We start from the raw sequence: 26,328 nt of genomic DNA on the forward strand, positions 1-26,328 counted from the left end.
TACCATACAATTGTGAGAGGATGAGAGGAGAAAAAATCTGGTTCAATGAGTGGTCAAAAAATCATGACACAACTCTTTTTCTCTAATATTATAATACCAACTTTTCTGTTTGGTAAGAGGATTTTGGATTTTTCGGATAACGTTGATTCATGTTGGATGGGACAGGCTTATAGGTGACTCTTTCATCGATGCACTGCGTAAGTACAAAGATCACGTGACTTTGAGACTGATTCTCAAACATAGAAACCTTTCTCTAAACACACAAACTTTTAGTATTCATCAACTCTAACTTGGCCTAAGGCCTACACCTCATTTTATAATCTAACACAATTTTCAAAATAGAAATCTAACCTAAAACCAATTCTAATCAAAATAGAAACTGAAATTCATAATTAAAATAATCCAAAAAATAGTAATAGCCTAAAAGACCTAAAAATGCTAATTAAACTCAAATTCTACAAAACCTTGAAAATCTGAATTAAAATCGTAACTAATCTGGGGCTGACATTGAGGGTTTGTAAACCCTAGGATGCATAATAACCATCCTTCAGGATTAAGTGCCCCAGGATGTGCGTCAAAGTAGTGATGCATGCACAGACAATCGACAAAATTTTCGACAATTTGGGGTTAGAGGATGTGCGTCAAAGTAAATTTAATCCCACTAGAAGATAAAATTTAAAGTAGAATCCCAGCTGCAAATTTTTTAGAAGTATTAAATATCGTATGATATTTAATACTTGAACTACTGCTCGATCCAATACCTTCTTATGAGTGAAATTTTGTTTCTAATTTTAGCTCTCTATGTAGTAAGCACTAAGGAGTTTGGTTTTATGTGTATGATCCGACCCTAACAATATGGCGAGTTTAAGTATTTCAATCCCTTGATCTCATCCGTAGGTAAACTTGTTTGGCTTGGAATTACACTAGATACTACATACATACATACATACTAGCCGATACATCGTTTGGCTGGGCCACCTAATTACTTGTATCATTGTATGAGTCCCACATGCACATCTACTTGAGTGATCAAAAGCCGGGGAGGGTTTGTAAATTTTATTTCTTAGTTTAAAGATATATGATTGACATTTGACTTGTACTAAGTTACTAACTTAAAGCACAAGTAGGAGTCGCCCGGTTGGTGAAACACAAGCTAAGAGAAAGATGTGTGTATCATCTTCCGACCATATTTTGGTTTTAATTATGATCACATAAGAAATTAAAGGTAACATACCTCTTGACAAACACATCAAAAGGCTTCTTCCCATCGAAACCATTGTAGCCGCGGACAAAAATTGCTTTTTGAAATCTTTTTTGGGCAACACTCCAAAGCATATGAGATGCTTGCACCTCCACAAAGCTGTGACCAACCAAAATAACACGAGGAAGAACTGTAGATATCACAATCTTGTCCAAAAGGATTCTGGACAAAATATATGAAAGAATAATCGGATCACATCATCACTAGCACACTCACACCTTTTCTTCTTGGGGTAAGTTCGTAAATAATCAATCGGGGGCTTAACGTAATCAGCCAAGGTTGATATCGTCATGTATCCGTTCGATCGATCCCAGATCCCAAGAGATTTATGGCGTGGGAATCGGACCTGCTTCCTCGGTTGATCTTATACCAACACCATGCTCCAAACCCTTCTCCATGAACAATAACAAATTTCTTTGTGCGCAAGTTCTCAAGAAATGCGGATCCCGCAAGAGGTACCTAAACTTATTCCTTCATCATCCGAAGGCGGAAAATTATGAAGAACAAGCAAGTCAAAAATAGTTGAGGAATGTTGTTAACAACTAAACTTTTAGTTGATTGCATTCAAAACCATTTTGGAAGGAGCTCTAAAAATAACACGGTAGTGTCGTAGGCTCTTCTAAGTATGAAGTCGGTTAGTTATTGTAGCTTTTATCTCTACTGTGTGGGTAGATTGTTAAGGTTATTTTTACTTCATATCAACAAGGCGACATGGTTACACAATGTAAAAATCTGCAAAGTGTCTTGGCCTTACCTCAGTGCTCCCTACTCTCTTCAGAGTTCATTATTGAGTTGAAATCTCCCAATCCAAGGCATTTGGATTTTGCAAGCCCAATCCATTATGCTATTCCACAACACCCTTCTTTAGCAGTGGCTCGACGGAGATGGTTCGAATCAAGCGAAACCAAAGGCATTCGTTGGCACCCGAGTTGCTAAGGCGTTAGAGAACCACTTTTGGGATGGATGGACTTAGTATGAATAATGAAAATTTCTAAACTCGCGAGGAAAATGAAAATGGGTATTGATCGGAAAAAAAAAAAAAAAATGGAATTGGGTTTGAGCAAGAGAGCGGCTGTGTTTGGTGGACTGAATCTCTTGATTCCTTGGCCAATTTGCTCACTTATTCATGTGGTCGGTCTTTAGTTAGAATTTAAGAGAGGAACAAAAGCTTATCAGGAAGGAGGCCGGTGAATTAGGTTTGAAAAAGTATAAGTCGATAAGGGGAGAGGTTGGGTGTTTGAAATTTCAACATTTTCTTTTTTGTTTCCGACATTTTGAATAAGAAAAAACGAGTTGGTTCTTTTTGGACGCTTTTGGGGCGATGTGCTAGGCGCTAGGTTTGTTTAATCTTGACGGTTCACTTTTTCTACTTGATTGATGTTGGGTTTTCTTCTTTTTCTTTTGTCTAGTTCTTGGCGGTTGAATATGCATGGTCCAAGAGCGTGAAAGGTGTTGACGGTTTATTATGGTGACCGTCATAAAATCATAATATTTTTGTGACGAGTCATACACGTCATAATGTTGCAAGAGTTGTCATAAAACATATATTTAGATTATCAAAAAAAAATCAACATATTTTCTTGGCCCGGTTGGGTCATACCGCGACATAATGTTGCAATAGCCGTCATAAACTTATTTATTTTTTTGACGTTTGTGTCATACATGACATAATGTTGCAATAGCCGTCATAAACTTATTATATTTTTTTGACGCTTGTGTCATACATGACATAATGTTGCAATAACCGTCATAAAATTATTACATTTTCTTGACGCTTGTGTCATTCATGACATAATGTTGCAATAGCCGTCATAAAATTATTATATTTTCTTGACGCTTGTATCATACAAGACATAATATTGCAATAGCCGTCATAAAAATATTATTAAAACACCTATCTTGACGGTTTTTAGCAAAGCCGTCAAGATAGATAAAAAGCAACCGTCATAATATGTCTTTTTTTTAGTAGTGATCCGACTCGAGTGAAAAAAACCAATCGAGTGGGCCATCTTTGAGGCTGGCGGGAAAGAGCCGACAGTGAAGATGGTCAAACTCTGGGGAGCTGTAAAGGGCCAGGCTTTGGATGTAGCGGGCTATGTGTTGGCCGGGGCACGTGCCGCCATTGTACATTGGAAAACGTGGCTGGACGAAATCTTGAGGAGAGGGTTTACTGAGTACCTCGTGGTGAGCGGGAAGGTTTGATGCGTCTTGAGCATTTTCTGAACGAGCGATGCGGGATCGTCCTTTGCGTCTTTGCGCTCTGGTCGATCCGTTGCGACAACTCATTAATCTGTTGATTAACTTCGTTGATGCCGTTCTCAGCGACGTTACCAGCTGGCTGTTGTTGAGCGTCAACTTGTGCACGAAGGGCAGCATTTTCTTGCCTGAGCAAGGAAATGCTCTAATTGGTTAACCCTAACTAGTTTGCGAGGCCTTGAACTTAAGCTTCGAGGCTTGCCATGCTTCGTGGGCTTGAGAGTTTTGGTTTTTGGTGTTTGGTTCTTTTGGTTTATGTGAAGATGATGTCTCAAGTAATCGAGACCACAGACGGCGCCAATGTAAAGGCGTGGTTTCACTTTCCTTTACACCACAGTTGAATGCGAACTGGAATGGATTATTGAAAGGACCGAGTTTGTTTTGGGTGCGAACTGCCTACGTATCATGCTCTCGGTTCTTAGGGGAGGCAAGAATCAGGTCTGGTGTAGTTCATTGGAGGGGTATTTATAGATGTTGAGAATGAATCCTCATCCACCACGTGTAAATGGCATCATAAACGTGGGGTGGAGATTAGGAAAGCATGTGAGAACTGTCCTCATAGGTCTACAGTGATGATGTGGGTTAGCAGTCTGGACAAGTAGCTTGCGGCAGTGGTCAGTAGCTGGCGGCCAAGATTTGTGCATGTGCACCTTTATTCATGATTGCTTCTAGAAGGGGAAGCTGAGTCATCTCCTAGCCTGGTTCGCGTGCTAAGGCGACCTGTCTAGAGCGTTCTCCTGGCTCGTAGATGCGATCTGGCTTCATAGGTCTATGTGGTATTTCCGCCATGCTGGGCACGTGTTGGGTAGAGAATATCACTCCCCTACAAACACATTAAGGGTCTTTATTGGGTAAGTTTGAAAACCACAAAATCTAAAGTAACAAACTAAAAATGACATCTTTGAGTTTCAACTATGTACACCTTTGCCAGGAGATGCACCCCAAGCATGGCGTTTGCCTGCGTTCCAAGTTTCAACCAACAATTTCCTTTTTCATTCTAACGAATAATGAAGACTGCTTCTGTTTAGCACTAGGCATACTTAAGTGGGTGAATTAATAGTTTTGGGGTGAATATAGAGTTACATGGTCATAATTTCCTTCGAAGAAAAGCAAGAACAATGCCTGGAATATAACAAGATCAAAGGCTCAAAGCAGTCTTGGTATACTTCAAGGTGAGGCAAGAGCAATACAAGAAAATGTCTCCACGTATTCTTTAAAACTTGGGGGGATTCACCAGTCACATATTAACGTTAACAAAGCTTTCATCATATAGTAGAACCAAGTCCTCAATATGTCGTAGTTGGGTCAAGGCAGTAATCTCTTTGTTGTGAAAGATGAATTTTATCTGTGAAGACAGCTTGGAAGGTATTTTCCCCTTCTTCATCAATTGTATCTAACATAATTTGGTGCAAGTGAAGGGTGACAATGTATCAGTAATGCACGGAAAAAATGCACCAAAAGCTCTTTGAAGCGTATGCTTTGTTGTATAAACTAGGTATTGCCCGGAGTAATTTAGGCATTCTTTAGTATATCTCGCCTGTTTTAATATTCGGCAGTGGTATGTTGCATATATCCACATCGCGTACCTCATTTCTCAATATATATATCTCCAATATCGTGATATATTTAACGAAATTTTCTATCTTGGTAACTACAACTATAAATAATAAGGAGAAGCAAAATGAGAATAAGAAGAATAAAAAAAAAAAATAGTAAGAATAAGAAATATATATATACAGGCCGGCTACGTCGACATACTATACTAACATACTATCTTGACATACCCAACTAATTGTCATATCAAACAAAATCTAATGTCCGGATGTGCTTCTAATAACCAAACAAATAATTTAAAAAAGGGCAAAAATGACAATTTCTTTTCACAAACGAAAAACCTTTTCATATTCCTCATTCACGTAGCTTATTCTTTCTCTTTTTTTCTCCACCAAAGAAAATACACCAAAGAGAAACACGAGTCGCATCGTTCTCCCTCACTCAACTTCTCTCTCTCAAATTTTTGTTCGGTTGAGATAACATTAGTTCTCTCTCACTCGAAGCTCTCGTTTGAACTGGTGTGCAAAAGAACAAAATTTTAGGTACAGTTTAGTGTTTTTTATCTTGAGTTTATCTTTATTAATTAAACATTTAGTATCAATTTTTAGTGATTATAAACACTTGAAATCAATGTTTAATCCCATATATGTCGAACGATCACATAACTATTATTAACTAGTTTGTTTTTTTGGTAACTATTATTAACTAGTTAATGAACGTCTTTGGTAACCCAAGTATATATTTGATAATTCTTTTATGTATGCATGTCTAAGAGTGACAAGGGTTAACCTCCTGGTTGGGCACCTCGAATACAGGAGGGTCGTGTACCAACTATTAGTCTAAAAAATGAGGTGAGTTCCATTTTCAATAGGATTGTATACGCTCCTGTAGTAATGGAAAAAAAGGTCTTCACAAGGCACTATGAGGTCCTAATTACCATAATTTATATCAATTGTCTCCATTAATTAATCTGAAATATTTTATGCTAGCTATTCAATACAGAATTTTGGTGGAAGATAAAGATGCATGCAATAGCAAAAAGAACTCCAGTTGATATCGTTCTCCATTAATGCACGTGTATATGTGCTTTTGCATTTGTGAAAAGTTCATTAAATATTGTACTCTATAAATTGCGTGTATTCTACATTTCTCTAGTTAATTAATTAATAGTTTGTTTTTTCGTACTAGAAATGACTTTGAATGGAGCCTTTGGTGTTCCCGACTCAGTATATTTGGATTCTTCTCCAATTGAAGCCACAAACGAGGATATACAATTGTTAGAAGCGCCGTATGTAGGGATGTCGTTTAACAATTTTGAGGAAGCAAAGAATTATTACAAAGAGTACGGTCGACAACAGGGATTTGAGACACGTGTTAGGAGTGTAGATAAAAGACAATCACATGTGGACATACCTTCTAGTTGTCTCTTGGTTTGTTCACGTGAGGGGATCCATAACAAGAAAGAAGATGTGTCTAGTGGAATGTCAGGAACATCAAGAAACACTTCGACTATTAGGTGTGACTGTAAAGCAAAAATGAGATTGAATTGGGAAAGAAAAAATTGGAGAATATATACAGAGTAACATTGGTTGAAAACAGCCATAGCCATGGCTTGGTTTCTCCTTACAAGAGTGGTTCAATGAGAGCGAATAAATCTATGCCAGAAGCAACAAAGAATCTTACAGAGATTTTTGATAATTAGGGTTTACCAGTGGGAAAAGTTGCATCAGTTTTCTCTGGGGATGCAATTGGGCTTACTTCAAAGATGTGTCAAAACTATTCTGCCACAAGAAAGAAACCACAAGAAAATGATGCGACAGCTGTACTTGAGTACTTTAAGCAAAAGAGTGCAGAAATTCCTCAATTCTACTACGCTGTTCAACTGGATCCTAATGGCACCACAATTAATTTTTTTTTTGGATAGAAGGACGGTCTCGGGTGTAGTACAAGTACTTTGGAGACATTGTATCTTTCGATACAACTTATCGAACTAATATTTATAAAATTCCTTTTGCCCCTTTTTACTGGTGTCAACCACCATTTGTAGTCCATTCAATTTGGTTGTGCGTTATTGCTTGATGAGACTGAGGAAACATTTGTGTGGTTATTTCAGACATGGCTTGCAGTTATGGGTGGTCGCCCTCCAACTTCGATTCTCACTGATCAAGACAGGGCGATGACTGCAGCGATTGCTAAGGTATTCCCTTCTACACGACATCGTCATTGTTTTTGGCATGTTTCTAATAAATTTTCAGAGAAGTTGGGGCATGTCTACCATAAAAACAACACCTTTGCTACAAAGTTAAGCTCCATTCTTAAATCCTATAGGATAGATGATTTTGAAAGCAAGTGGCCTTTACTGATGTCAAAGTACAATTTGGTGGAGCATAGTTGGTTGAAGGAAATGTATGAGTTAAGAAGAAATTTGGTTCTAGTTTATCACTTAGACACCTTCTTTGCTGGAATAAACACAACTGGATGGAGTGAATCAATGAACTCTTATTATGATAATTTTGTTAGTTTGTCCATAGTAACGAAAGAAATTTGGAACTGATTGCCAAGCATGAAAGAGACTTTGATTACAACACTGAACATAAATGTCGCAATGTGGGTAGAAATGAATTCCTTTTGAAGCATGCTGGCAAAGTGTACACAATAAATGTTTTTAATAAATTTAAGTCTTAGATGGAAAAGGCAAGAAACTACAACAAAATTGTTGAAGAGGAAGTTGATAGAAATAGAACTGGAACTTATTTCTTGAAATCAAGAAAGCCTCAGAATACCAATGTTTGGAAAGTGAGTTTTGATAAAACAACCCTGGAGGCTGAGTGTGAATGTAAGTATTTCAAGTTTATGGGTATACCTTGCGCTCATCTTCTAAAGTTTTTTCTGCGGTATGACGTCGAAGAGATTCCAGCTCACTTTATTTTAAAGAGGTGGATGCAAAATGCAAACACTTACAGAGTTGTGTTTGATGGTGGATTAGTGAACGGTCATGGAAACCAGGAGGCTTTAAGAGTTTTCCATTGCATTAAGGTTTCTACTCAATTGGCATATGATGCAGCAACTAATGTTGAGAGTTACTATACGCATTTTTCATAGAGAAAATGAGTGAACTATCAATCGGAGTTGCCAAGTGCAAGGAAACTCTCATTGAAGCAGTTAATAAAAAAGGAGCTACTAAAGAAAGTGGTTTTAATTTAATTAATGAGAAGCACAAAGTTGATATAGCGGAGGTATTTTCTTATCACTTGCTTTACCACGATTAAATTTATTTTTAAGTTTAATTAACCCTTTAATTAACCTTTGATTCACAGGTTTTAATTTTGAACCCAAATATTTCTCAAACAAAAGGGAGAAATAAGATAATAAAGTCTAGCAGGGAGATAGCCCAAGAAGAAAAAAATGGGAGGTTGTGTAAATCGTGCGAAAAGATTGCAAAACACAACTCAAGAAATTGTCTAGAGAAGATTAAAAACTTAAGAATGTGTATTATAGTAAATTTAATTTTGCATACTTATTTTTTTTTTCTAATTTTAACATGTCTTTTACTTGCAGGCTACTTCTAGCGAGCAATGCGATTAATTAGGAGTGGGGAAGAGATGCTGAAATTTGATATCGGGTGTGCTGAACTTTGATAGGAGTGTGGTGAATGTTTTTTTGCATGGAAAGGATGTCGAGCAATAAGAAATGACTTATGCCTTCAAAGAACTGTTGTTATTGATTTATTTATTTTTCTATTATTTTAGGTGCTGAATCATTCAATCTTTTTTTCTATTCCTTTTGTTATTAGGAAACAATGTGGTAGCTGTTAATGGAATTTGTAATTTTGGCAGACAAAATGTGGTAATTGTTCCTCCCTGATGTACAAATAACTCTGACACATTCCTTGTTGATGGATTTTGGAGTTTGAAAATTTGGCAAACAATGTGGTAGACAAATATCTCTTGTACAGCTCTCATCGGATATGATGCTACCTCAACTCTGAGTAGATTAAGGTCCAAACATCTCTCGGGTATAGTAGTCCTACCTCCATAGCTTTTTATTCTTGAAAGATTACTAAATCCGGTTTCCCACTTCCAATATAAGCCACTGGAATAGTACCATTACTGTCTCTAGTGATTTCATTATGTCCTATAGCCTAGTTAATTAGAAGGATGAGCTTTGAACGGTACTGAACACCAATTTGATATAACTCCTTGCTTTAGGTGAGTCTTGAACTTCTGAAATCTGTCTTTGTATATAGTCTCTCATCTTTCTAATGATTTTACTTTGGTGTACCTGAGAATCTTTAGATATTTGCTTGGATTTGATTTGTTTTCTTGAGGCACTAACAACACTAGTCCTCTTTTCGAAAGCACCAAAAAGTTGCCTCTTCCATACATGTTCTTAACATCAAATGAACTGCTTATGAATGTGGTACGTACTATTCCTTTGGTGCCAAACATTTTTGTTTCACATCTTACTAGCACAACCTAGAATATTTCAAAAGGGGGGTGCTATTCCTTTGGTGCCAAACATTTCTGTTTCACATCTTGCTAGCACAACCTAGAATATTTCAAAAGGGGATATTACGGAAATGTCATCCAGCTCCATTCTGAAGAAACAACCAACAAAAATGACGGAAATGTGGATGGAACATTTCATCAAACATATTTTCCTCATATTTTTAATGGATAAATCCCAAAATGCATCAATAATGACATAAACAATGGTAAAATTCTTCACAAAAATTTACTTCACAAAAATGTAACTTTTACAATTGATGTTAACTAAAATCATCTTTCACAAAAACACAGTTAAAAAAAAAAGTCGAAAATTTGGCCATCCTTCAATGGGATTTTTCCATAGAACATAAGCAAATTAGCCGGAATGGAAGATTTTCGAATTCGACAATCCTAGTTTTTTTTTTAATCTTCAACAAAGAGAGCCTCAAATCTAATCTTCATCTCCTCCAATAGAGCGATCTCGGTCCAACAAAAAAAACGTGAATGAAAAAGATTGAGTGAGAGAGAACTAATGCTATCTAAACCGAACAAAAATTTGAGAGAGAGAAGTTGAGTGAGGGAGAACGATGCGACTCTGTTTCTCTTTGGTGGAGAAAAAAAGAGAGAGAAGAAGAAGCTACATGAATGAGGAATATGAAAAGGTTTTTCGTTTGTGAAAAGAAATTGTCATTTTTGCCCTTTCTTAAATTATTTGTTTGGTTATTAGAAGCACATCCGGACATTAGATTTTGTTTGATCTGACGGTTGGCTGGGTACGTCAAGATAGTATGTTAGTATAGTATGTCGACGTAGCCGGCCCGATATATATATATAGCTTATATATAGCTTCTAGAGTACACATGCCGCACTATAGATGTGGTGTGCAGCCTTCTCAGCCACATGTAGTGCTAGGGTAAAACTGGAACAATTAGTGAGCAAGTTGCCCCCAAACAGGTTAATGAAAAATTCAAAAAATTAAATAGAAAGAAAAAACACGAAAATTTCCACTTTAGCGCTAGTTTCATTTAGTGTTCTTACATTCTCAAATCCCTAATTCCAATCATCGAGTGTTATTGCCACATCAACCCACCGTCTGCTCGCAAAAGGTACTCTCTCTCCCACTACCCAAATTCTTCATGAATCAGTTGGTTTTTTTTTGTTTTGTGGCAATTAGTTAAACTTACTGTTTCAATCGATTTCTTTTAGAAACTATGAGTTTGGTTGGGGATTGTTTGGTTTAAGATTTCATTTTGGTTTAAGCATTAGTTGGTTGTTGGGATTAGGGGTTTGTTTCTGTTATGTGTGCATAATCTAGAATCATAGGTCTAATATCTATAGTCCTATTTAGTCAGTTGATTAGTTTCCTTCATTTTAGGCATTATCTCGTAAGTAGGTTAGTGGTTAGTTATTAAGTAGCTAGTGCTATAAATTGTAGTGTATCTCATCTACTACAAATGGAGAGAAGTATATTATTGTAGTTTGCACTTGTGTGTGGATTAGGAGGTCAAAGGCTCCTCAATAAGCCTTAATGTTATGTGTTTTTGGTACAATCACTTCTAGATTGTATCAGTTTCCAGTGGATATTTTGTGGTAGATGTTGGTTTGCGCGTTGATATAGAAGCCCTATATATTTGATTGATTGTTGGCCTTTGGTGTTAATAATAGGAATTTAGGGTGCGTTGGATGCACCGGTGCGCTGGATTCAGGACTCTTGATTCAAGACTTTGTGGGGTAGTACACACGCACCTTTTGCTGATAGGAGGTCCCAGATTTGAGAGTACAGGTACAGCCTACGTACTCTAGATTTTGCATTTTAATAATTGTTGTTTATTTCTTTTTTGGTTAATATTACTCATCATAGTTTATTGTTTTTCCAAAATCTAGAAGCTCTATTGATCTATATTGTTTTCATCGAGAAAAGTAGAAAGGATTAAAAGTTACGTATATCTTTTTTTTTGTTTTTTCTTCCAGTTCTATCATCAGTTCATCACCAAATCACTGTTGAGTATTAGTGAATATAACTCGAACATTACTTCTTCCAGTTCCTCAAATGAGTATGTCAAGTTGTGTATTTACTTTGAAGCAGTCATGATCTAGACCAATTCATAGTCTTATCTATAGTTATCTCCTTGTTTTGGTCTTCAGCAGGACAGAACAACGATTTAAACAAGTAGTGATAGCTTAGCATTATCTACTAGGAAAACCGGAAGAATGAGTGAACAAGTTGTCAAACAAGTTAACAAAAAAAAAAAAAAAAAAAAAGGTTTTCCACTTTAGCGCTACTTTCGTTCTCCCTCCTGGTCAAACAAAAATCCAACCGTTCACTTCAATTTTGACGGCATTCTCTTATCAATTTCACCCTGCGCATAGTAGAAGCTCTATAAAAATATCATCATCTCTTTCTTTCTTTTCTTTACACTCTCTTGTCTCAAATCCCTAATTCCAATCATCGACTTTTAAGATGGGTTCAGCACGACAGGTATTAAATTTTTCTTATTTCTTATTGGAAGTTAGTTTGTTTTAAATCGACATGCCTAATTTTTTGTTTCTCTTTTTTATTTAATTTGTTTTCAGTATTTCAATATAGTATATAGTATTTATCTGGGTTTCTTCTGGAGATCCGTGTATTTGATGTTTATATGCAAATTAATGCCATAATCTCGGTATAAACACAAGTTATAGTATAAATGGATCTGGACACATATTGAGAAGAAAGCAATATCAATCAAGGTACATGGGTTATTGGACTGCTTGTATGCATAGGTTAAGGCACTAATTATGAGTGGATATAGAAAGAAATGTTTAGGTTTATGGGATGTCAATTGGAAACATGTGTGCATGCTACATTTGTACTCTCCTCTTGGTCAATGGTAGACGCCTAGACGAAGGGGGATGGAGTCGTGGGATGACATTTCTGACAGAGAAACATTGTTCTCAGATGATTTGTAATTGAAATTAGGAATGTAATGCGTGTTAGTAATTGAAATTGTCTTGGCAATGTTTGAATTAGCAAACTAACTTTGTACTAAAGGTTGAGTTATTATGCCTTGATTTTTCAATTACTTTTATATTATTAGCAAACTAATAATATATGCATGTTTAGTAATAATTTTTGTTCATTCTTTCTCGGTTCATACTTTTCTCCATCCTTCTTGTCATATTAGTTTATTTTATTTATTCTTAAATAATTTTGTTTGTTTTGTCTCAGTTCATAATTTTATTCATGATTGTTGTCATATTAGTTGATTACGTGTACAATGGTTGGTTTGGTCTTGTAAATACATATGAAGGTTGTTTGTCATTGTTAATCTGTTTCTATATCAGCGGGCATAAACATCCTGGATAAGGTTGGTCACAATCTCTTTGTGTCATTTGTTTAATAAAGTCTTTTTTCATTTGTGTTTTCCACTACTACTTTCCTTTACCCATATTTGTTTAATAAAGTCACTTCGGTTGTTTTCCGAAGTGTTAATTTCAATAATTGATTTTGATATTAGTGAGTTAGATTTATTTATTTAATTTTACTAGGGTTTGATTTTTTGTAAGTAAAAAGGATGGCCGAGGAAAACATAATCCCCCAATTTTTAAGATGTAATTTACTAGTATGTTTAAAGTATAAAGAAGAAACGACAATCCAGTCAAGATTGATACTACAACTGCCCCAATTGGGTGAGCCATTTTTGTTTATTGTTACTAATTTAAGTTATTAAAGAATTATATATTGAATTATAATTGGGTTATTTTAGAAGCATGGGACGCTTAAATCTTCAAATAAATCCCAAAAATCAAGTTGTGATTTTTTCCTATGGGCCGACGAAGCCGTGTTATGTCCTTGTGGAAGTGGTCTTTGTAAGGTATTTGGTGTGACTGGGAATGGAAAAAACAAAAAACGACGATATTGTATTTGCCCGAGATCAGTTGTGTATGACATAATTGTAAGGAATAAATTGTGTATCATTTTATTTTTATTTCTTATTAAACATGTTTATCTAATTGGGTTGTAAACTTCCAACATTTAACTACAGGATCAATCAAAAGGTTATTGGGTTTGTCTACAGGATCAATCTCATAACAAGGTTCTAGTTCTACTTCTGAAAGACGTGAACAAGGGTTCAGTTCTACATCTGAAAGGCGTCAACGTATTCGAGAAGCGATCGATTGTACGGTACAGAACACCTTGGCTGTTGAACTTTGTGTTGCACAGGAAAGTGCTAGTGCATGCTGATAAAAGTAGAAATTATCTTTTACTCCTACTTAACTAATTAAACTTAAACAAAAGTAAAGAATAATAATTTACTCTAAACTATCAAAGTTTTACTCTCGTGAATCATGCAATATAAGGAGTAGAGAATTCGTTCCACTCCTAGTCTTTTAAATGTAAGTTTCCGTTAGTTTAATCGATCTTAACAAAACGAATGAGAGTAATGATTTGAAATTATACTACTATGGCAATTGAACTTAAATATGATGTTTAAGTTATACTAAGATAAATGAATATTAAATGTGAATATGGAGAAGGGATTAGGGGGATTTGAATCCACTTGATGTACTCCTAATATGCTAGTGTAGATTATTGCAGTCCTAATAAAATAAGATTAAATGTTGATCCCCAATTACTCATGGCAATCTCTGCCAACTAATAATTAGCAAGTGAGGAAGTCCAACCCATTCTCATGGCGAATCAACTATTCTTCTAGAGTGAAACTCTTAACAAGCAATAATTCTAACTAACATATCAAGTCTTCATCAAACTCCTCTAATGGAGGTTTAGCTAGAGGTCATTAGACTATTATAAACATATAAATAAGAAGAAGACATGATGAAGAACAATACCTTCTTTTATTAATCTAATAAATGCTGAAGAACAAATAAATAACTTAAGTTTAAACTAATAACTAAGTCTAAGTTCTAACTATCTATCTCTAATTAATTATCTCTATCTAAGTCTTTATATATTTAAGTATAAGCCTTAGTTCTCTTCATATAAGAGAGGCTAGGTCTACATTTTCATGCATGGGCTTTGGAGCCATGTTTTAGGCTCTTAAATCAAGCCCAAAACCAAATTACATAAGTCCAAAAAGGGTTTTTATGCTGGAAATTACTGTAATAGCCTTTTAGTCCACTTCTGCTTCTCTGATTGGGTCAAGGGCTAGACCGTTAGAAAGCTCCTTCTGAGCCGGTCGTCTTTACATTTAATAGGCCCAATTCCGAGGTCTAAGTCCAAAGATATGCCATGCGGAAGTTCTGTTGACTTTTCTGCTCTATTTCTACCCGCGTTGACTTTGACTTTTCAGCTTTGATCGGGATTTAAAAAGTCTTTTTCTCCTTGAATCTTGGCCTTTAATCATAGAACTTCTTAGCAACCAACCTTTGCTCATTTATCTCGCAAAAGTTACATGTTTCTTCATATATTTGACTCCAATGCCTGAAATATATAAACGCATATAAACAGTACTAACTCATATTTATTATACACATAATTGGTCTAAATGTAATGATATTAAGGGTTTAAAACTACAGTTTTGGGCTTTTATCAAACCACCCCCAAACAACATTTTGTTTGTCCTTAAGCAAATATGAGAAATTAATATAAGTGACCAAAAATGGAGTTCTAACTAATATCTTTTTGCCGAGTACAATTGCATTGACCATATGCAATAAGGCCTTAAACCACTAGGAATTCCCTAGTGGACGAGTTATAGCCTCATGTGAGTTTTCCAGATAAGGTACTCACAAACTTCATCTATACTACAACGACTAAGAAATAAAATTACTGTTTCCTACTTTATTCTCAGATATCTATACATTTCACTAGCAATGAATACAAAATAATCAAGTCGAAATCTAAGCTAATACGTGCATAATAATCAATCATCTACGAATAAACGTATATACAATGAACTATGCTATGAAATACAATAACAGGTCCGTTTATGAAACTTTGGAATAGCGTCCTTAAGTAGGTCCTCACATATATGTCAAGACAAAAACCACTCTGATTTTCCACTCAAGTTTCGCTCACTCCAGTGTGCAGTGGGCACACTTTACCTTACAATCTCAATGATACACAAGGAAGCCGAAGTCGATCAAACACATCTGCCACTTACTATCACACTAACATATTCCTAATTGAGCTAGAGGTCTTTATTAGGTGTTACGGGGATTAGGAGATGGTATAAGAAGGAAGGAAATGGATATTCAAAAAGGACAAGTCTGAGATGATAGAGTCTTCATATTATGTAACTAGAGAAAACCTTGTTCTTACTTTGCTTCTACACTTTGTTTCCATCTTTAGCCATTTTTTTTCTTTTTCTTTTGGCTTTTGACTAATTTGATTATGTTTTTGGAGATCTAACTTTTTATTTTCTTTTCTTTTTCTTTTCTTTGGATGGAAATTTTCTTTTCTTATTTGAAGCAACTAACAAATTCTTGGTTTCACAGGTCTTTCTCTTTCCAATTCTTCATTTCATCTCTATTCTCAGACTCATTCAAAGATGGGTAGGATGATTTTTATTTTTATTTTGTTTTGTAAAAGGGTAAAGGATTTGTGGTTTATGAAAGGCTAAAGAAAGGCTCAGAGGGGCGACTAGCGGAAATAAATTTATATAGGTTTGAATTTCTGGCTATATCGATCCAAAGAGGGCCTAAATTCTCGCTTAGGATATGGTATAGTGATCAAGCAAGTGGACGTGTGATTTTTCTATTCGGAATTTACTTCTCCCTTGTGTCATTTCTCAAATATTTCACTTATATAAGGCTTTAGGCTATATTCTCACTGGATTTGTAGAATAAGTACTCTAGCTTAGATTTCAGAAACTTACTGCCAAACAATCATAGATACTCATGCAATATATTTATAGAAAGATGCAATGATTATTACCAACATATTAACCTAAATTTCTGAAAACTATTCTAATATAAGAGCTAATGTGAAATATCTAGACTATTATCATCATAGAGAAAGAAACAATACCAATATTCCTAAGTGTATAGCATAAACTTTTTATTTATATTTATGAATTTTTTTATTTTTTTACTATAAAACAAGTGCATATTATACATGTATTATCCTAATAGGTGCCTTAATTTACGTGTGTTTCTATGCCACCCCCAAACAAGAACATGTTTTGTCCTCAAAGTATTAAAATAAGAAGGGTAGGAAATACCATGGAAACGCATGAAAATTGAAGAACACCTGCAAAAAATATTAGAACATACTAATATAGATAAATAAAAACAGATGCAACTCTATATGAGTTCCACCTGTTATGGGGTTAACAAGAATTAACTTGCTTGGGACATAAGCAGACACGAACAAAAATAAAAACTTACTTTATATCCCGTATTTATTCGTCGTCCTCCTCTTCTATATAGAGACGAGGTTCCTTGGCATCCTGCCACACCATGATAACTTGCCAAGCCTTTCTCCTTGTATCATCAAACCGTGCTAATCTGTCAAGCATTACTCGGTCTAATGGGGTGTAAGGAGCTACCCAATGAGGGTGTACCCTCCATCTCGGCCAAGTCATAACACAAAACGAACAAACAACATAATTGGTGGGTCTCATAATTTCAACCCCAACCCAATCCGTGAAACGGGCACAAAAATTAGGGAAAAGGAAACGCATGATGCGGCAAACTAAAACAAGCATCAGAAGGTACTTATGCCTCATACTATGAGCTCTTGCTAGACTAGCCAGTAAAACCTGGGGAATGTCATATAAGAAACGTCCCTCGCCTAAAAAGCAAGGGAAAAAGTCATCGCGACTGCGCATTATTCACAAAGGAAGAAAACCCCCATCTCCCTAAGATGTTCATCATGATAAAGAACATGGTTAGTGCTCATCCTACGGATGGGTCTCCATGTTAGCTGGACCGGTTAAGGGCTATGGATTATATTGCCCTCGTTAAAATCTTCAAAAATTATTAAGAGAATGCCCCATAAGTGCCTCGTTCTACATGAAAGTACTTTTTCCAAGGTATAGTTATAAAGGTATACATTATTAGTCGGATATCCCCATGAGGTTTTAAAAGAACAGGCATCCAAAAGACATTTTTTGCAGCATGAGTAATCAAAAAACAATGCCAAAACTTGCAATCACAAAGTGAAATCCATAGTCACCTCTTCTATCATTAACTATGACCGATGTCATCGAGAACACTTGTTCTTCCAAGCCCTCGTCGATAAAAGAACTTAGAATTATTATAGAAATATTCTTTCATCAATAAGTTTAGGTAATGCGGCCTCAGCGTCGAATCCTAGACAACATAGCTGGAATTCATCGGGGACTTAGAAGTTCAACACCAAATCGGTGTGATAAAATCATCGGAATACCACAACTTCGCCACTTCCTACTAATTATCTCATCACTATAAAAAGGGTGTAAAATGGTCCGCTGTAGTGAAAGCTTGTTCGAAAGAATTTTCAGTTTTGGGTAGCCATTGGGGTTTGATGAATTTGGGTGGAACCATCCTGGGGAAGAGTTTTAATTGAAACTCCCAAACAAAATCGGTGGCTTTTTGATTATTTATTTATTTATATATATTTCTTTTTTAGGATTTTATTTTTTATTTTATCACTGTTCTTGGAGGCAACACAATCTGAAGAACTGCTAGAAACAACCTTGGAAGAACCTACGAAAAAATTAGAACTAAAAGTGGCGGTCCGATTTTTGCGAATGAGATATGAAAACGATCATCAAAGATAGTACAATCTAATGATCTATAAAAACTCAAATCTAACCATGGTTGACATGTAAGAAAATGGAAAACACCTCATACTGCGTGCATAACATAAGTATGTGAGCAAAAGAAATCTAAATTCATAGATATTGTCAACCCGAATCAAACTATGACTAAACGGCATAAACAACAAGAATAGGAAGTTGAGTGAACAAGAATGGAAAGACTAACACCCTACCCCCAAACAGATTTTGAAAACATGGTTTAGAAAATTTGTTTAAACACGTGGGTCTTTTAAAGTCAGATTCCCGAGACTTGCTAGATTACATATTTTTATGGTTTTAACATTTTCTATTTTTTATGAATAAGTTTTAATATAAAGGAAAACAATAAAACAACAAAGACATAATTCACACCATAGAGAAACATGACTCAAAAATCGAGAAAACATACAAGAGTGGAAAACGTGAATTATGTTAAACGTGGACTTAGGATCCGGTACTTATAACCACACACTCCAAAGGGAGGGCCCGGTTACTTGAATGGTGCACTCACCAATATATGGAAATGAAAGGAAGTACACTAGCAACAAAGGTCAGTCCTCATAGACAGGGTCCTGTAAAAGGACATCCTCCACATCTGGGGACAGTAACTCGTGAAAATATTTTAATTGTTGGCCATTAATTTGAAAGGTACTATTGTCCTTGGGATTTAACAAGGTGATTGCCCCATAAGGGGTGACTTCAGTAACCATAAAAGGACCAGACCAACGGGTTTTTAATTTTCCAAGGAAAATGTGCAAACGGGAGTTGTAAAACAAGACCTTTTGACCAACCACAAACTCCTTACGCAAAATTTGTTTATCATGAACACATTTCATGTTAGCTTTATAATCTTTCGCGAGATCATAAGATTCGCTACGGATTTCTTCAAGCTCATTTAATTGTAATTTGCGCCTGACACCTGCCGCATCATAATTGAAGTTAAGGCTTTTTATAGCCCACATAGCACGGTGCTCTAATTTAACGGGAAAATGACAAGGTTTTTCAAACACAAGTCTAAAGGTAGACATACCTATAGGAGTTTTAAAAGCAGTCTGATATGCCCATAAGGCATCAGTAAGACGCTTAGACCAATCTTTCCTATCAGGATTTACTATTGTTTCTAATATTTTCTTTCTTTCCCTATTAGAGACTTCTACCTGGCCACTAGTTTGTAGATGATAAGGAGTTGCCACCTTATGGGTAACTCCGTACTTTTTAACCAAAGATGCAACAACTCTATTGCAAAAATGCGTTCCACCATCACTAATGATGGCTTTAGGAATGCCAAACCGATAGAAAATGTATTCCTTAACAAAATACACAACTGTCTTATGGTCATTGCTACGGCAAGCCATGGCCTCTATCCATTTGGAAACGTAGTCCACGACAACAAAAATATAAACAAAACTATGGGAAACAGGAAAAGGACCCATGAAATAAATGCCCCAGACATCAAAAATTTCTACCACCAAAATAGGGTTTAATGGCATCATATTACGTTTAGTAATACGCCCAAGTTGTTGGCAATGAACACACGTCTTGCAATGAACTTGGGCATGTTTAAAAAGAGTAGGCCAATAAAAACCATATTGAAGAACCTTAGCTGCCGTTTTCATACCACTAAAATGGCCACCACACTCTTTGTCATGGCAGATGGATAAAATCTCATAATATTCCCACTGGGGAATATAACGACGAATAATCTGATCCGCACAATACTTAAAAATGTAGGGCTCATCCCAGTAGTATTGCTTAACTCTGGCCATAACCTTCTTACATTCATTTCTAGACCAAATATCAGGAATAATATCAAAAGCTAAGTAGTTTACAATGTCGGCATACCATGGTGCAGAAAAAATAACATAAAGATGCTCATCAGGAAGAGAATCAGGTATGGACTCTAAATCACTATCACTGTCACATTGGTAAGTCTAGATAAGTGATCTACAACCATATTTTCTACCCCTCGTTTATCCTTAATTTCTAGGGTAAACTCTTGTAGGAGAAGAATCCATCGGATCAATCTCTGTTTAGCAGCCTTCTTGGTGAGAAGGTACCTAAGAGCTACATGGTCGGTGTAGACTAAGGTCTTAGAACCAACCAAATAAGAGCAAAATTTATCTAAAGCATAAACCATAGCTAAAAATTCCTTTTCAGTAGTAGTGTAATTGCGTTGAGCATCATTTAAAGTTTTACTAGCATAATAAATTACAGTTGACTTATCATCTAGTTTTTGTCCTAACACAGCACCAACAGCATAATCGCTAGCGTCGCACATAAGCTCGAAAGGTTTATACCAATCGGGAGGCTGTATAATCAGTGCAGAAATTAAAGTGGCTCTTAAAGTTTCAAAAGTCTGCTTGCAGTCATAATTAAAATCAAATATGACATCTTTCAAAAGCAGATTAGTTAAAGGCCTAACTATTTTTGAAAAATCCTTGATAAAATGCCTATAGAAACTTGCATGGCCTAAAAAGGCTCTAAAGTCACAGACAGTCCGTGGTATAGGTAAAGACGCTATCTTATCCAATTTAGCCTTATCTACTTCTATGCCTTCACTAGATACAATATGACCTAGCACTATCCCTTTCTTTACCATAAAATGACACTTCTCCCAATTTAAAACCAGATTTTTCTTCTCACATCGTGTCAACACCTAGGAAAGGTCGACAGACACTCACTAAAAGATTCTCCATAGATAGAAAAATCATCCATGAAAACTTCCATAAAGTGCTCCACCATGTCACTAAAGATATGAAGCATACAGCTGGAAGGTATTAGGAGCATTACAAAGACCAAAAGGCATCCGTTTATACGCATATGTTCCAAAAGGACATGTGAAGGTAGTCTTATCTTGGTCATCAGGATTGATAATGATCTAAAAATAGCCAGAATAGCCATCCAAAAAACAATAACAAGCATGACCAGCTAGACGTTTGAGCATCTGATCTATAAAGGGTAAAGGAAAGTGATCCTTTCGTGTCATGGCGTTTAAGCATTTGCAATCAATACAGATCCTCCATTTCATAGGAACACGCATGGAAACATATTCACCCGTAGCATTACAAACAATGGTAACCCCCGATTTCTTAGGGACTACGTGAATAGGACTAACCCATTCACTATTGAAGATGGGATATATGATCCCCACATCGAGTAACCATAAGACTTCCTCCCTGACCACCTCTTTCATGGCACGGTTCAAGCGACGCTGAGGTTCATGCGAAGTCTTCGCATTATCCTCCAAATGTATGCGATGTGTGCATACACCAAGGTTAATCCCTTTAATGTCGTCTAGGGACCAACTGATCGCGGAACGATGTTCCCTAATCACCATAATCAAACGGGCCTCTTCATCAGTGGATAACTGAGAAGATATGATCACCGGATGACTACCATCTGGATCAAGTTGGATATATTTCAACTCAGCAGGAAGAGGTTTAAGCACAGGGTAGGAGGAATTGGCAAAAAGGATTCCGAAGGATCCTCATCGTGAGTAGTGAAGATCTGTTTAGGTAAGAGGTCTTCAAACTCGGAAGAAGGAGTGACAGAAGGATCTAAGACAGGGGTAGACTTGAAAAGGGCATTGACTTCCTCTAAGTAGGGGTCATCGTCGAAGTCGGAACTACCGAAGGAAAGGAACTGGTGCATATGATTTTATGGAAACATATTGGTGAAATAATCTTAAGCTAAGCTCTCGATCATGCTGACTTCCCCATCTATAGATGAATCGGGTAACTATTTCATCATTTTGAAAACATTTACCTCAACAGAAAGATGACCAAAAGACATGGACATCGAACCATCGTGGCAGTTTATGAGCGCGTTGGTAGTTGCCAAGAAGGGACGCCCTAAAATGATAGGAACAGAGTTATTAGCGACATCTGTGTCTAGGATAATGAAGTCTGCTGGGTAGTAAAAATCCTTAACCTTAACCAGCACATTTTCAACAACACCCTTAGGATACTTAATAGACTGATCCGCTAATTGCAATGTCATTTTAGTAGGTTGCATCTCCTGTAGACCTATTTTCTTATATAAATAATAAAGGAGTAAGTTAACACTCACCCCCAGGTTTAATAGCGCAGTCGTCGTATGGGTATCCCCCAAGGTGCATTGTACAGTAGGACGACCAAGGTCCTTGTACTTAACGATTCCATTATGTTTAGATAGAGTTGGGAACTGTTGAGTTAAAAAGGCGTCTTTTGGTATATTGGTCTTCTGCCTAGTAGTACAAAACTCTTTTAGATACTTAGCATGTTATGGTAACTTTTTAATAGCGTTAAGAAAAGATAGGTTAATCGTTAGATTTTTAAAAACCTCCCTAATCTCATCAAAGTTAGTATCCTTATGTAACATGGCTAGTCTCTGGAGAAACGGTGAGTTCTCTCTATATTTAGCATATGGATCATAAGGAGATTTAACCTTGGCCGTTTTCCTCTTGGGTTGAGGTTTAACTGGTACCTCTACAGGAGTAGGATCATCAGTTACAACTTTGGTATCTAGTAAAATATCAGGTGTAGGGACCATTGGTGGGGTAACAACAGGCATAGTTACTGCGTTATCGACCATTCTGCCAGAACGGAGAGTGGTGATGGCATTTAGCTCACCTACATTGATATTTTCATTACTAAGATTACCGGTTACTTCAAAGGCTATGTTTGACATTTTAGGATTAGGTGCGGCTTAACCTAGAAACACACCTTTTGGTTGGGTTTTCTCTTGGGCTAACTGCTGGATGGAAAGATTAATGGCTTGTAACATCTCTTGGTTAGATTGATTAATGGATTGTAACATCTACTGGTTAGCCTGTATGAAGGCGTTGAAGCGATCTGATTGTGAAGGTGTAGTGGCCACAGATGGTGTGACTGGAACAATCTCACATTGATTATTAACGGGTGGGTTGCGAAAGTTATTAGTAACCGAAATGATACCTCTATTGGCATTATAATTATTATTATAATTATTATAATTTCCTTGTCTGTGTCCTTGTCTCGGTGGAGTTTGGTTGTAATTGGGCGCTGGCCTAACAGTTTGATTATTAAACCTTGGAGGTGTAACGTGATGATTATTTTTCCAACCAAAGTTGGGATGTTGTCTCTAAGGCGCGTTAAGTTCGCTATTAATGGAACAAACATTGCCCGGTTGAGTGAATGGTTGTTCATATACTAGAGGACAATAGGAGTTAGGATGCTCAAGCTGTAACAGAAATTACATGGAAAAGTGTTGACGTTCATGACAGGAGTAGGTTGTTGTTGGACAGAAATGGCTTCTACCTTTTTAGTGAGAGATTCGATTAAAGTTTTCAGCTCAGGATTAGATTTAACCTCAAACATACTTGCAGCCTTAACTGTGGAAGAAGAATTACTGGAGCGGGGGATGTCATTACCCCCCCAGCTATTTTGACGTTTAGATTGATCTTCCAAAAACCTATAAGCCTCAGAGGCACCTTTACTAAGGAAACTACCCCCAGTCATTATGTCAAGAACCTCCTTATGGTGATGTAAAAGCCCTTTGAAAAAGGCACGAACAAGCATGTCTTTTGCAAGGTTATGATGTGGACACTCAATGAGAAGATCAGTGTAAACCAATTCTAGGCCTCTGAAAATGATTCATGAGGATTCCGGCATAAGAAATAAATCTTTTGAAGCATTTCATCTGTCTTTAGCGGTGGGTAAAACTGTTCCATGAATAATTGAACAAGTTTGGCCCATGAGTCCACAGAATTAAGCTTGGGCAGTTAACCAAGATGCCGCCTTATCGGCGAGGGTGAAAGAAAACACCCTTAATTTAATTTTCTTCGAACCAACGGTAGGATGATGAAAAGTGGTAAGAACTTGTTCAATCCTACGCATATGTTGATAAGGTTTCTCGAGGTCTAAACTATTAAAAACGGGTAACAAATTAAATATATTCGGGGGGGATTCGAAAATCCCCCACTAGGTCTACAAGAACGATACAAGATTTAGAGCTATCGTTAAGGGCTTTATAAAAATTAGAGAGAGGAGTCTCTGTTTCGTCAACCATTTGTGTAGGTGTAGTGTGTGGTATTCTAGATAGGCGTGTGCGTTGACGTTTATGATAAGTAACCGAAGATGGTTTACTAGTACCGGACCTTAATCTCATACAAGGCTAAGGTCAATAAGAAACAAACCACTAACAAACAGTCAAACAACCCTGATATGCTAGAAAAAAAATTTTAACAGAAGAGGTGAGGAGTGGAAGAAGGAGTACTTGAATGCCTCCTTGCTATGCATTTGAATAACGTCTTGTATACGCGATCACAGTGTATTCACGAAGTTGGAAACACTGAATAACTTGAACGAAGTGAGTTGGAAACTAACCTGTGAAAATGGGGCTAATTCAAAAGTGGGCACGGGTGCACTTGGAACTAGGCGTAGAAGGGCGCGGGCGCGCTCTTGCCTAAACCAATGTCTAGTGTTTTTAGGGCGTGCGCGCTCCCAAGATAGCCTACTATGGGTGCGGGCGCGCTCTGTGTAGAATTCTGAAAAAAATATTTTTGAACCAAACAAACACAGTCATAATCAAACAAGGGTGGGTTAATGGGATTTTGGTAGGGACGAAAATACTAAAGGAAACAAATTTAAACAGAACTAAGATGGCAACGACACCATTTGATAAAAGTAGAAATTATCTTTTACTCCTACTTAACTAATTAAACTTAAACAAAAGTAAAGAATAATAATTTACTCTAAACTATCAAAGTTTTACTCTCGTAAATCATGCAATATATGAAGTAGAGAATTCGTTCCATTCCTAGTCCTTTAAACGTAAGTTTCCGCTAGTTTAATCGATCTTAACAAAACGAATGAGAGTACTGATTTGAAATTATACTACTATGAAAATTGAACTTAAATAAGATGTTTAACTTATATTAAGATATATGAATATTAAATGTGAATATGGAGAAGGGATTAGGGGGATTTGAATCCACTTGATGTACTCTTAATATGCTAGTGTAGATTATTGCAGACCTAATAAAATAAGATTAAGTGTTGATCCCCAATTACTCATGGCAATCTCTGCCAACTAATAATTAGCGAGGAAGTCCAACCCATTCTCATGGCGAATCAACTATCCTTCTAGACTGAAACTCTTAACAAGCAATAATTCTAACTAACATATCAAGTCTTCATCAAGCTTCATCAAACCCCTCTAATGGAGGTTTAGCTAGAGGTCATTAGACTATCATAAACATATAAATAAGAAGAAGACATGATGAAGAACAATACCTTCTTTTATTAATCTAATGAATGCTGAAGAACTAATAAATAACTTAAGTTTAAACTAATAACTAAGTCTACGTTCTAACTATCTATCTCTAATTAATTATCTCTATCTAAGTATAAGCCTTAGTCCTCTTTATATAAGAGAGGCTAGGTCTATATTTTCATGCATGGGCTTTGGAGCCATGTTTTGGGCCCTTAAATCAAGCCCAAAACCTAATTACATAAGTCCAAAAAGGGTTTCTCTGCTGAAAATTACTACAATAGCATTTTTGTCCACTTCTACTCATCTGATTGGGTCAAGGCCTAAACCGTTAGAAAGCTCTTTCTGAGCCGGTCGTTTGGATATAGAATAGGCCCAATTCTGAGGTCTAAGTCCAAAGATACGGCCTACAGAAGTTTTGTTGATTTTTCTGCTCTATTTCTGCCCGCGTTAACTTTGACTTTTCATCTTTGACTGAGCTTTAAAAAGGCTTTTTCTCCTTGAATCTTGGCCTTTAATCATAGAACTTCTTAGCAACCAACCTTTGCTCCTTTATCTCACAAAGGTGATATATTTCTTCACATATTTGACTCTAATGCCTGAAATACATAAACACACGAAAACAGTACTAACTCATATTTATTATACACGTAATTGGTTTAAATGTAATGATATTAAGGGGTTAAAACTATAGTCTTGAGCTCTTATCACATGCCACGACCGGTTACTGCAACTTCATGATTTAGAATTGGACAAGTAATTAACTATTTGTTGCTTAATGTAATTAACTATACGTATTTGGTGAAATGTTTGT

At 36.3% G+C, this 26,328-nt stretch overlaps 1 long non-coding RNA gene across 1 annotated transcript; it reads left to right on the forward strand.

The window, feature by feature from the left end:
* The first annotated feature begins 6,211 nt into the window (after positions 1-6,211).
* Positions 6,212-8,996, forward strand: LOC147506141 (uncharacterized). Its single transcript, XR_015220743.1, has 3 exons — positions 6,212-8,307; positions 8,389-8,558; positions 8,630-8,996. It is a non-coding gene; the product is annotated as an uncharacterized LOC147506141 (long non-coding RNA).
* The last annotated feature ends 17,332 nt before the right edge of the window (positions 8,997-26,328 follow it).

The sequence above is a fragment of the Coptis chinensis genome, chromosome 4 (genome assembly GCF_015680905.1).
Source record: "Coptis chinensis isolate HL-2020 chromosome 4, ASM1568090v1, whole genome shotgun sequence".
NCBI lineage: Eukaryota > Viridiplantae > Streptophyta > Magnoliopsida > Ranunculales > Ranunculaceae > Coptis > Coptis chinensis.